Genomic DNA, 9,614 nt, shown 5'->3' with positions numbered 1-9,614 from the left:
AACGCGAGGCCCGGATTTGTTAGCTGAGGAAATTTCCAGTTGAAGGCAAATGCAGCTTTACTCTGAACTGCTGTACGTTGTTCTCGTCTCGGCAAAATGCCGACACGTGCACAGACGCAGTTATACCCCTTCTGCCGTCCTGTGTGCGGGCACTGCCTGACTGGGTAGTCGTGATGGGAGGTGTAAACCATTCAAACATTTGTTTCAGTAAATGATCGCTAACGACCACACTGCTGAATTGGAAATGGGCAGAGGAACTTTTTAATTGTAGTTCAGAAGCCACTTTTCCCCACAGATATTTTATGTTTCCCTGACACTGAAAATGTGTATTTTTGAAGTGTTTCTTAATCTGGTCAAAACATGCACAGAAAACCTATTGCCTAGTTTTCCAAACAGTATTTTCAGCTCTCAGGCTGAGGACTGGTTCCATACTCCGTGGAAATCAATAGAAAAGTGAAGTCCACTGACAGATCTCTCAGAAATGAGCTGGACTCTTCCGTGGTAAGAAATGGCTTCTCATCCTTTTGCGTGTTAATATTCCCCTTTTCTTTGTTACCGATTCAGAAGCTGTCATCCTAGGCTTGATTTTCCGTAGCCAACAACAACTTCAGGACTCGGATTAAAAGTTTTAGACCAACCAACAAATATATCAAAAGAAGAAAACAGAATGTTGCTTTCTGCTTTACTTGTGGCTGTTTCTCCTTATCTGTTGCTTTGTGTGACACTTGCAGATATAAAAATATTTACTTTAAAATAGGCATATTCAGTTATGAGAGAAATTCATGCATCTTAAGATGATGCATTGCATTTAATGAAATTGTCAGAATCCTGCAACATTCCCTCATTTGAATTTTAATCTTGGTGAGAAGTCTGTAATTTTGAATGTTCGTGATTGTTTTCTTATGGTGTTTTTTTTTTTTTTATGACTACAGCAAAATGTCTTGAACATAACACTCACACCTCTAGGAGATGATCCATTGTAAGATCTGTATTAATTTTGTATCAGGGAGGTGTTTTTCTTCTTACACAGACAGAGTGGAAAATGGTCCCTGGTTCTCTTGACCAGCTGTCTGCCATCTCAGACTCTGACCCTCCATGCCTAGCTTCTGTTCTCAGTAAGGTCATTCAATGTCATCTCACCAACACTTAATTTCTTCTGTAGCAATTTCTATGTGTTACTAGAATTAGTGAATTATATTCAAAATCAGTGTTAGTCATAAAATTGTGAGTTAAATTATTACATTGTAGAGATGCCTATCAACATCCTAATGTTGATAGGATCTCTACTTTCTTTTTCTGGTGTTTTACAGAATCATATAGGATGTGAGGGAATGACTTGAAGCCACAGCATGGGAAGTTCAGATTGGATACTAGGAAAAAGTTCTTCACTGAAAGGCGGCTTCTCAGAGAAGTAGTCATGCTCCCAAGCCTGTCCATGTTCAAGAAGCATTTTGACAATGCTCTTAGGTATATGTGGACAATGATCTTCCGTATTTGGTTTAACTCTTAGGTTGTCTGGAGACAATAGTTGGACTGGATGATCCTCATGGGTCCCTTCCAACTCAGGAGATTCTTTGATTCTGTGGCAAAGAAAACCAAGAGTGGTCGTTGGCAACTGGACCTCTGTACTTTTCTCCATTTTGTATTTGTTTTTAATGTGATCCTTTTGCTGCCTGTGTGCAAACCTATCTGGCTTTAGCTTTTGTGCACAGTGGCAAGCAAGAAAACTTCTTGAGTTGTGGTCATTTACCAGCCTATTTAAACAGATAGCACTAAGTTTATATGTAGTACATTTAAACATTAAGACAATTTGGAGAGCTTCGGTTGATCCTATGTGTTATGTTTTTGAGGTTTTACTGTTTGAATATTCATGTTTAAATGGAATCAGAACAGCTATGACCTTCCTTCCTGATACATTCAAACAGGTTTTGCACGAGGGAAAGGTATTTATATACCTTCCTGTATGGGGACTGCTAAATCATGGCCTGATTGATCACCTGAGCCGAGCAATGAGTCAGCCATGGGAGCACAGGTGAAGGCAATTCTCCTGTGCTGCCAGAAGGGGTGGAGCCTGGCTGCACCTCTTCTAGACCCATTTAAGAGCTGACCACCAGTAGGGAAGGATCTCTTGTGGAGATCCACTCCACTGGAGTTTCCTACACGAGCCCAGGATAGGGTGAGGGGTAAGCGTCCTTGTTTTCTACTCTAGTATAACAACTTTATAAGCCAAGCTCTTGGATATACTATATCATCTGTATATTCATTGACTGTACAGTTCCATATATGTAAAGCTCTCTACAAAATTGGACCATGTCTATTCAGTGAAATTATGAAATTGGATTAGATAGCTCTCTTGGATTGTAGATCTATAGACAATATAATTTTCAGATGTCTTGTTAAAGGACTGTCTTTAATCTGTTAAAAAAAGGAGATTATGTTTTTTTTAGCAGGTGTTTTGCTTTCTTTAGGAGAGTCCAGGGAAGCATTATTATTTCTTCCCTTAAGGGATGGGACATAACAAAGGAGTTTCCAGTTTGCAAATGGAGACAGATATTCTGGTTCTTCCTCTTGGCAAAGGGAAAACAAAGCCCCAGGGTTTTCCCATGGAAAACAAGTGAAAACAAACACACAAAAATTTGCTTCCTATCTGGGCAACAAACCCAAATACAATAAATTCTGGCATACTAGCCTCAACGCAGCCAGTTTTGTACCTTAGCAGTAAAATACAGTATTTTCAGGATGGGAACATTTAGGCCAACTAATTTTTTTTTTTTCTTAAGGCTGCCAGCAATTATTTTCAGAATAAAACTTGTACCTCTTAAACATTCTTTATAAAGACAAAATGGATCTGAGAAACTTAGACAATTGAAACTTGTGGTTTTTTGATTTTGTTTGTTTTGGGAGAGACATATTTTTTGTGTTCTGATTTTTTTAATTAATTTTTTTTTTTACAAAGATACTCTTTTTAAAAAGTTCTAAACATTAGCTAACAAAAGAACAAGAAATAATGGTTATTGCCTCAACTGAAATATTGTCCCTTCACTCTTTGTATTTCATCAGTTTGTGATGTCCCCTGCTCTCCACCTCTCCAAGTATCACTGCCCCTCTCAGCCACATGGATTCTCAGATGCCTCAGGCAAGGGAAGAAAGACAAACTGAAGTAAACAAAGACATCTAGATATTTTTTTTGAGGAAGGGAGAAGGAGAAAAAGAATGAAAGAAAAGTGAAAAAGGAAAAAAAACAAGAAAAAAGATAAAAAGAAGGAAGCAAAGAAAAATCCTTTCTAAAGCCCATTTAGTAAGCCAGAGTTGAGGATACTTAGTAGGTCATGTGAAGCAAGACAGTGTATCCCTCTTCCCAGCAGGAAGTACAAATTAAGGCTGATTCATTCAAAACAGGACAGATGCCCCACCCTCCCTAAAAAAACCCAAACTACCAAAGCAACAACAAAAAAACCAACCCCAAACCAACAAAAGCCAGAAAAGATCCAGGGTTATTATTTCATTTTTAAGGCAATGCAAATAGCAGTGAGTATTGTTTCTGCTTTTATGATCTGGTAGATAGATTTTATAGTTCAGAAACAATCTGAAGGAAGGAAACCTCTGACTGTGGTTTTCCATAGTCATTGTTGAGGCACAACTAAGAATCTTTGTTCTTTGGCCTTGTGTAGAGCACAAGACCTTTCCACTTTTCCCTGTAAATTTTGAAACACCATTTGCTTCGTGTTGCAAGTTATGTAAGGTCAAACAATTTCTTCCTGGTTCATGGCTGCTCATCTTAAAAGGCATCTTCAGAGTGAGACAGCAGGTCCTAAAAATGTGATCTTGTGTCTGCAACAATTGTTGAACCCAAAGCTGGGGGTCCATATTGTAAAAACAGCATTCACATCCAGAACAAATATTTTTGTCAGCTGACTTGATAACCAAGAACAGAGGTGTGCCCTTCTTAGTGAAACATGGATGTTGAAAAAAATATTGCAAGGGGTCATTTAAAAGACTTTAATACTTGTTTGAATACCAAAGCACCTGATTGAAGCACAGGCTATGTTGTGTCTTGACCACCATTTGAGCATAAGGCTAGCATGTTTATATTGCTAACAGTTTAGGACTTCAGCTCTTGAGTTCAAATTTGCTTCACAAATCTGCAGACCAGAGGTTTTGCATGAGAACAGTAGAGTAATTAAAAACAATCAATATCACGCTCTATAGTATGTAGCATAATAAACGTGAAATAATTTTTATTGGATATTTAAGAAAAGGAAAAAGGGGCAGTATAGGAAGGATCAAGGTGGATCAATGAGGAACATGAGCAAGAGAATGAGGAAAAGTGTATTAAATGAGCTTGTCAAGTGTTATGGTACATACTACATATCACAGTCTTGGTATTTTTTAGAGGCTGTTTTGCTGAGTGGTCCACAGCAGAATAGAGTCCATCCAGAGTGAACAACTTTTTTTGTGATCCTATCAAAGAAAAGGTAGACCCTAATTATTTATATATCTGCAAAGGAAAAACCCTGATTCTGAATAGCTAAGTAAAAGTCCTGTTCACTGGGAATTATGCCTACAAATGATGAGGATTAAATATGTGCAGTAGAATAGAGACATCAAAACAAGGGTAAAACCTGAAGTTAATTAGCTATTAGTTTTCTAAATATAGTCTAATGCACCATCTAGTTCCCTGGTTTCAGTTGGTTCCTTATTTTGCGTAGGCAGTACTTAAGAGTGGTTTAGCTTGTTTGTGTCTTAAATAAATGCTCTCCTTCATTTAACACAGCACTCTGTACAGTTTACCAGGAAGCAAAGTAGCAATGTCTGTTCCAATATAAGCACAATTTATTTGAAAATAAAACAGTTTATATTTAAACTGTTATAAAAAGTGAAGCAATAACCATTGCTTGTGTCCCTCTAGCTTCAGAAACAGTTATGTTCTGCATCCAAAATAAAATTGTAGGGCTACATCTCAGGATAATTCCTCCAAATTACTTATAACCTTGCTGATGTTCATACATATCTGTAGATTATGACTAGATTTCCCCAGAAATACCTCAGATGGTATTCCAGGGATGGAGACATGCTTGCAACTTAATAGGTTCTGCAGGCTGAGCTTGGTTTCTTTGTATTTGTTCATTCCACTCTCCAGCTGCATGTGGAAAAAACTTGCGTCTCATCCATTTCACAGATTCACTTCAGGCTCTTCAGATTCCATGCTATGCATCATTGACTCATCCTTCATTTTACCCATCTCCTGTACTAAAAATTTCTGTTCCCTACTATTTTGATGATATTGCATTCATTAAATTCCTTTCCTTTGTGTCCCTTTCATTTCATAATGAAATCTCCAGTTGTCCTGTTTCTTCCCATTCCATGTTAATGCTTCTTCGCAAAGCTTCATAGTCCCAGCCTTCCTCTGTCCCAGAATACCCTTCTTCGTAACTAATTAATTGGGAATAATTAATGTACCATGTTTATATTGTGAAAATCCTAACTCTACTGGAAATTAGAAGGTACAAGAGAAAGCCTATTTTAATAATGAATCTTATCAAACAATTGTTAGATTTCCAAACTGCAGAAGAGATACCTAAGGTACCCTGCAAGTTGCTCTTTTTTTTTTCTTTTTCCATTCATATTTCTTCTGCTTTTTTCTTTTTTCCCCCCATTTCTCTCCTCCCCCCCCCCCCCCCCGACTGTATAGATTTCCCCAAATTGAACACTTTTGAGTGAATCGGGTGCACTGTTCAAAAGTTATCCTGATATGTGCACAAGTACTGGGGGATAGATAAAGGAAATAATGTCTAATACGTGAATCACAGGACTGAACAAAAAAGCAGAGGACAAATCACGGAAGTATTATGTGCCCATTCTTCAAGTCCAGCAATAATATATTTCATAGATTTTCAAGTAATGGAGACATTTACATTCAATATTCCTTTTTCAGCAAAGTACATCCAACAAAACAATGTAAGCTTGTATATCAAGGCTTCATGACTACAACTTATAACATTGACTGGCCATTCAAAAAGCTCCATACATGCCACACTTCTTTTTTAACAGTGAGTTCCACAGATTAAATGTAAGGACAAAATATTCCTTAGCACACTTAGTAAATTAGCCCCAACACAAATACTACTCAAATATTACATTTAAATCAGTGGAAAAATTCAACTTGTTGAAAAAAAAGTTGAGCTTTGACTTAGCTGAATTCAGTGAGATTTTGTTAAAGAGTTCAAGGTCTTACCAAAATAAGTTATTTTGCTATCAGCAACAGAACATGCTGATAACATCAAGAAGTCGTGGCAGTGCTGAAAAAAATCAGTGGCAATGATCAGCCCCTGACAAAGTGATTACAGCAGACTACATTCTTCAAGGGTGGATTCAGCATACTTTCAAAAATCTGTCTTTGTTTTTTCTTTTGTTCTCTTAAACAATTATTGTAATTTTAAGAAAATCAGCTTAAAAGAAGTTAGTCTGTATTTCAGCAATATTTGACATGCTTAATGTTATCAAGGGACAAAAGTAAAAATTGCGGAGGTAGCAGAAAAGAAAGGAAGAATTCAGATTATCATTTCTCACATGAAGCCACACAGTCCACAGTCATGTAGAGTTCAGTCAGTTGTGTTTTTTCTTGGTAACTTCTGAAATGCATTTTTCCCTACTGATTCATGGAAAACTAAGAACTTGACAAATAAGTGAAGCAATGGAACATTCTTGCTACCAGAATTGGATGAAATAATTTAAGCTTTCAGTTTTAGGGGCACTTACAAAGGTATAAAATGTTTAAATTAAAAAACTATCTTTACACCACTGAACATGAGCAAGTGCTGGATTCTGCACCTGGGATGGGGCAGCCATGGATTTATGTTCAGGCTGGGGAAGAGAAGCTGGAGAGCAGCCCCATGGAAAGGGACCTGAGGGGGGTTCTGGCTGAGATCGTGAGGCAGCAGTGTGCCCTGGCAGCCAGCCGTATCATGGGGTGCAGCAGGCCCAGCACTGCAAGTGGGTGAGGTCCCACTGCTCTGCAGCCTCATCTCCAGCACTGTGTGCAGGTTTGGGCACCACAGTGTAAGAAGGACATAAAGCTATTAGAGAGTGTCCAAGAGAGAGCTATGAAGATGGTGAAGATTAGTCTGGAGGGCAAGATGTATGAGGAGCAGCTGAGGTCCCTGGGTTTACTCAGCCCAGAGGAGCTGAGGGGAGGCCTGCAGCTCCTCACAGGAGGCAGAGGGGCTGCGCTGAGCAACAGGGCCTGAGGGAACAGCATGGAGCTGTGTCAGGGGAGGGGTATGTGGGGATCAGGACAGGGTCTGCACCAGAAGTTGGCTGGGGCAGGAAACAGGCTCTTCAGGGTCACGGCCCCAGGTGCCAAAGTTCAAGAGGTGTTTGGACAGTGCTCTCAGACACAGGGTTTGGATTTTGGGTGGTGCCGTGTGGAGCCAGGAGTTGGACTCAGTGATCATTGTGGGTCACTTCCAACTCAGAGATATTACGCGATTCTATAATTTAATAGCTCTTATAAATCCTATAATTTAGTAACTCTTCCCTTCCTTCATGCTGGATGTATGCATGGCTGTCAAGTTAATTACACCAGTGCATGGATCTGGATGAATCATTCTTTTCCATGCATTACTTTTAATAGAATCAAACTCCCTGGTCTGATTAACTTCATGACTTTAAATTCTTCTGTTAGCAGAACTGAGAGAACCGAGAAGAGTGGCCAAAGGGAGGGGCAGGTTACAGTAAAGACTGCTGTCAACAGGAATTGACATTAAAACAGAGCCAGCACAGCCCTTGTTCTGGCTTCCTGGGCACATTTTCAGAGTAGTATTATGGGATCTGGTTATCCCAGGTAATCTTGGCACAAAATTCCTCAAGTCCCTTTAACAATTTAAAAGTTCTCTCTCCAGTGAGTTTCAGTTCTATATGTCTGATTTAATTATATCTGTGATATGTAACAACTCAGGGAATTACTTTGCAGCTTTTTTAGAGGCATTGCAAAACCACTTATACTAGAGTGATGGATTCCTACCGAATATGTCTGTATTACTTTTTCCTCTTGAATGTCTTCATTATTCTCGATCTTTCCTGGTATTTAATCAATGTTTTCAGGGATTATAGGTCTTCTTTTAAAGCACTCCACAACTAGCTGAGCTTTCTGTTCCTTGTCACAAATTCTTATACAAATGCTAGAATATATGGACTGTCAGTTAAAAGATCTGTCAGAATTTCTTTTCATTACATTCCCCTATCAAAGTGTCCATTAGGTTTTTCATATAATTCCTCTCTCCTTTGGAAACTCCAGACTCTTCACCCACCATGGGGAGAATGATCTCCCTTGAATGAAGACATTTTATTGTTCCTATCAGCAGCTCTTCTAGTTTTTAAAATACTTTTTTTGCCTTTATACAGGTCTGGATGTACATTACACAGTGGCAGACAAAATTTATACATTTACATATACATATACATAATATATACATTTATGCATTTAATGATGTGTGATTTTATAAAAATAATTATTTTACAAGTAAGTGCCTCAAATTGCCATATACATCATTTCTATATTTTATAGTAGTATATAGGCGTATTAATACGCTGAATTTTGAACCAGCCACGTAAACTAAAAGGCACATACACATTTATTTTAATTACTGTTGAACTAAGTTATATCTATTATAAAGGGAGAAATAAAATATTGTCAATAGCATTTTCTTCTGTAGCCCTTTTTCCTGCTTACGTGATCCTCCCCACTCCTGTTGTATTTGCATGCTTTAAAAGCTGGAACATACTGTTGCAACATCCTGTGAAGGAATACTACTCCAGGACTACAGGTTAGTGAGTTACTTAGAGGTGAAGTAGTTTACTACAGACTAAAGCAGAAAACAGACTTGATATAAGGTTTCAAATTCTGGCTGTAAGCATTCAACAGCATTCAACATTACTTTGTAAATAAAAGGCTATCTATTGTACAGAAAACCTAGCTCATATTTGAGATTTTGTTTTGCACGTCATACAAATAGCTTTGAATGGCCTCTTCCAAGGAGTGTTTTCATTAACCTCTCTTCAGTTTTCATTCGTGTTTCAAAGGTTGACTTCTATGATCAGCTGTAAACAACAAAGCCAACTATTTGACCAGAATTTAGCAAAATTGGAGACTGGAGACTCCAGACTTTCTTAGAAGGGGAGCAGCAGAGCTGATTCTGGAGAGAGCAATTTAACCCATTTTGATAAAAACAAACATTAATCTGTTAAAGACTGGGGTTGTTTTGCAGTACTTAAAATCTCAGCTTAGTCCTAAGTAGTAAATTTGAACACAACTTTTGATTATCTAGAAGAAGAGTAGCTAGTAGAAGATAATTTAATTACTTTGTTGTTGCACTGGTCTTAATCTGTTCCAGTGAAAAAATAAAACAAAACAGTATGACCCCTGACAACAAGTGCAATTAATATTTCAAGTAAGCCTTTGATATTTTTCTCTCTAGCATGACTTCTAATTAATTTTATTTCCTTTAAAGAAATGTAAATGCTGATCTATTGACAACAACCATTTCCCTTTAGAAATTTCTGAAGTTCACAGGTTGGCTTTCTGTGTTTTAGTGCTCACCTCTGTCATGTATACA

The sequence above is a fragment of the Meleagris gallopavo genome, chromosome 6, assembly GCF_905368555.1.
Source record: "Meleagris gallopavo chromosome 6, MGAL_WU_HG_1.1, whole genome shotgun sequence".
NCBI classification, from domain to species: domain Eukaryota; kingdom Metazoa; phylum Chordata; class Aves; order Galliformes; family Phasianidae; genus Meleagris; species Meleagris gallopavo.
This window is presented reverse-complemented; position numbering follows the sequence as displayed.